Here is a 4,187-nt window from a genome sequence, read left to right on the forward strand (position 1 = left end):
ACTGCGAGTCAGGACAGAGTTCCTTATTACTGAAAATCTAAATAATTGAGTGACTTATAAATATCTTCTAAATGTCCATTTCTGGGAACTGAAAAGAAAATGGCTTCATTCTCTTCACATGTTTTCTCCTCTTGCCACTCATTTTGCACTGAAGTTAAGCTTTACTAAAGTAACTGCAAAGTGCGCAATATATGTAGCAATTTAAAAATTATCTTCTACAGTTTGGCCATCTGAAAATAATTAAAAACATTAATGTTTATGAAATTTCTCATTAATTTAATTCAGGCCTTTTACAAAATCAATGGATTGAGGTAGTCCAGAACTCTGCATTAACAATTCCAAAACTACCTTTGTCCACTTATTACAGTGTGAAAAAGTTGGTTTATTATACTAATGTACCTACCTTGTGTGCATCACTCCTTCATTTCAGCATACCTGCACAAGTGCTATAAGCCTAAAATATTTTTTTACAAATGAGGTTTGCACCCCCTGGATTATGAGGTTGCATTATATTAAGCGGATGAGAGTTCTGGTCTTAGGTCTCTTACAACAGATTGCAGGTTTATTTGCTGGACTTTACCTAAATATAGGTGACTTGCTATGAATTTTTAAAGAAATGAGTAGCCTTATGTTTTCCCAAAAAACAAAATGAAGGCGCTTAGTCTCTGGAGACTTCCAATTACACTGTAGAGCAGCAAAAATGAGGCATTTGTTTTTTTACCACACACTCAGTTACTTTGTCAAATTTACAGATAAGAATGGAAAAACAAAGCAAAAGTCATTGAGAAACCATCTCAGATGTGTCCATACTCATCTGTTTTATTTTTACAGACTTAAAAATCCTCATTTCTGGATATGTACTTGAGAACCAAGGACATTAAATTTTCACTGAAAAAAAAACCTTCTCATTTTAGATTGTATTATTCATTCTTCCTGGTTGTCCCCCTCTCTTTTTAAATCCTAAAGCTTTTACATGCAATAATTAGTAAGAAACTACCAGCTGTAAGTCCTCCGGTCATTTCTAATTTCATTCAGAAGTCATGTAATGAAATTTTCTTGCAGGTAGTTGGTGGAATCTTGTGAATAATGGAGTTTTTCCAAGTTATAGGCTTATGCATATTGACCATCTATTACAGTGCACATTACATATATATTTGGAAGGGGAAAAAAAGTAGCTATAACAGTAGGCAGTAATGGCTGCTCTATAGAAAGGATTATTTTGGAACAATTCCAAAAATAATTGAATTCATATTAGATTCCTGAGTTATACACTTATGTTCAAAATTTCAGTTCTGAAAGCCTTAGAGATGCCTGAATTTAATAGAACTTCAGCTTTTTTAAGTCATTTATTCCATCCATGGAATGTTTTTCCCCTGTGCACTACTGAGCCCAACCAGCACCTGTCTCATGTTTAAGCATGGAGTGGATCCAGTGTCTGACAGTCTGAAAGGAGCCATTCTGGTACTTCGTGAAGACAAAATGAATCAGCTCTCTAGAGAGAAGTCGATGAAGTTTGCTTTTAAAGCATATCTGAGGAAGAACAGTAGTGCCTATTGCCCACTGTGTAATAAATGAAACTTATTCTTGGACTGGAAGGCTGTGGCAGCTCTCACATAGCCTGTATTGCCTTAGTAAGCAGTTGAGGAAGGCACAAGACTTAACCAAACATAGCAGATAACACAAGCTGGATGGCTATTATGTTCATCCCTGGTTGGTACAGGGTACCCTAATCTTCAGGTTATACTTTATTCTAAACTGAGGGACATCACCCACATTTCTGGCTGTTCCTCTGTAAAGATACATTTTTTTTTTGGAATAGAGATATCAAGTTAACACAATGGTCAGCAGTTCTACTTGGATGAGGGTGAGGTTCTGTTATAGCCTCTCCAACAGTTTATTCTAGGTTAAGTTCTCTGAGCATCTCTACTGTCTAACCAACACAGGTCCTGGGTTGATGTACTATGGGGTAATGTTTAGGAACACCAAGCCCTTCTAGCATTAGGAAAGGGAGCCCATAAGCAATGCTGACAGCCTTTGATGGAGGACACTGCCTTAGGTCTTCTAATCCATCAACTAACTCACATCCCACAGGGATATGTGATGACCTAGCACACGATAACCCAGCACACCACCTGCCAACCCCATTGTCCTGTGCCCTACATACAATATGCCTCTGAAGGGCCTGTACTGCATGGGCACAGAGCATCTCATTTATAATAAAACTACAATGAATGAGATGTCAATTAACATGAACATGTCAGCCAGCACCCAAAACAAACAATTAATAAATCTTCACTCTCCTCTCCATGTGGACGTGGTAGTCTCAGAAGATGTCCGTGACCAGCACCAGGAAGCACCAACACAATACCAGGGTACTGATGATGAGCGAGAGAAGACAAAAAAGACAAACAATGCCTGCCTGTGTAGGCCCTTTATGTTTTTATCCTACACTGTAAAGCAAAATAATTGCTCTTTCCCAAAACATTTGCCCCTGTATTCAATCACTCAATCATAGAGCAGTTGAGATTGGAAGGGAATCCCAGGCAGTCACCTGGTCAGTAAGCAGCAGACACTACCCATCTCAAAGAAGAACCAAAAAATTTCCTTTTCAGCTCAGTTTCTCAGTGGACTTATGTTTCAGATCTGTTTTATGGCATCTGACTTTTCCAGGTACCCTTTCTGGAACCTTTGTGCCCAGCTCAGGAGCCTAGACACCACATTAGGAAATATGTAAAGATAATGAATATTATGAGGCTTAAGAAGTTTGCAGAGATTTGAAAATTGGTAGAGTTTTGCTATAATTACATTTCCTTCTTATTTTACTTCTGTTTCTATTATTTTATTGGCCTTTCTACTCTTTCATTAATACTTTCCCAAAGTAGGAATTTCATCTGCCAATCACAAAACACAAGGTTTTCTGATGAGAATTTTTATACTCCTGTATGTCAGTAAAGGCTTTTTGTGCATCTTATCATAACTGTCAGTCATTTATGCTTTCAGCATAGAAATACTTTAGTTTTAATTGCATTTACATTTAATAAGTGAGAAATCTTATGCAACTGGATGGGAATTAAACAGTTAATTGATCAGGATCTTAATTTTAAATTTTGAATGATGAACCATCACAATTTACCTAATAGCTGAACTGTATAGCTAATTAACAGATTTTCCAGAAACATTTTTGTATTATTTTCTGACAGAATTAATTAATAAAAATTAAATGCTAGGAAGACTTACATTCATGTACATAGAAACAGTGTAAGTTTAAAGTAAGTTTTAACAAAAGATGCGAGGTTAATGCAAAGTATAAGATGCATTGATTTTTAAAATAATTGATTTTTTTTTTTTATATTTTGAATATTAATATCATGATTTTCAGAGACTGAGTGATCAGCACTTCCAGGAAGCCAGGCCTTTTGCTAGTGCCTTGGTCTGGATGCCAAAATAATGACAACTATAATGCTTCATATTACAATACTGGTAAAAGAGATTATGTAAACCACAAAGTTCTTCCAAACACGAACTCCGGAATATTCAGCACATAGAGACTGGTCATTGTATTGCACATTGAAAACTATACACTGAAAGAAATTAATGAGAATTCCAAAACAGATGTATAAACTTCAGGAATGGAAAGCAGTGATTATTAAATGCTATGGAAGGAAATGATACCAAAAGTGGCAAGGATTAACCATTCTCAAATGACGTTCAGGCCCCATCAGAATGTTTAACCAGAATGTTTGTACAAGTGTAATTATTTTAATTAGTGATGTGGTTGTGAGAACATCTGAAAAAGAGGTAGCTTTGTTTTACTGTCGTTTTCTGGCTTTTGGATCACAATTCAATCTAGCTGAGTTAATACTTTCTGAAGAATGTTTACTCTGGCTCACATCTTATGAAAAAAAATATGCAGAAACTTCTAAAATCATCACGCCCACCTTCCAGCACTGGCACACATTGGATTGCATTATACTTCTCATCAAGTTATAAAGGTTGTGTGTTAATACAAAAGATAATTTAGCACTACTCCAATTAAAAAATTGTATCAGAATCTAAGAGGTTGGGAACTTTCTGAATGACAATTAAATACTGGTATGTTTAAAATGGTCCCTCTATAGTGGAGTATCTCTCAAAACAGCTGTGCTAAGTATCCTGCAAGGCCTGGCCCTGGTGAAATCAGGAAGCCA

The sequence above is a fragment of the Pipra filicauda genome, unplaced genomic scaffold, assembly GCF_003945595.2.
Source record: "Pipra filicauda isolate LSUMZ 115617 unplaced genomic scaffold, ASM394559v2 scaffold361_size729390_pilon, whole genome shotgun sequence".
Lineage (NCBI taxonomy): Eukaryota > Metazoa > Chordata > Aves > Passeriformes > Pipridae > Pipra > Pipra filicauda.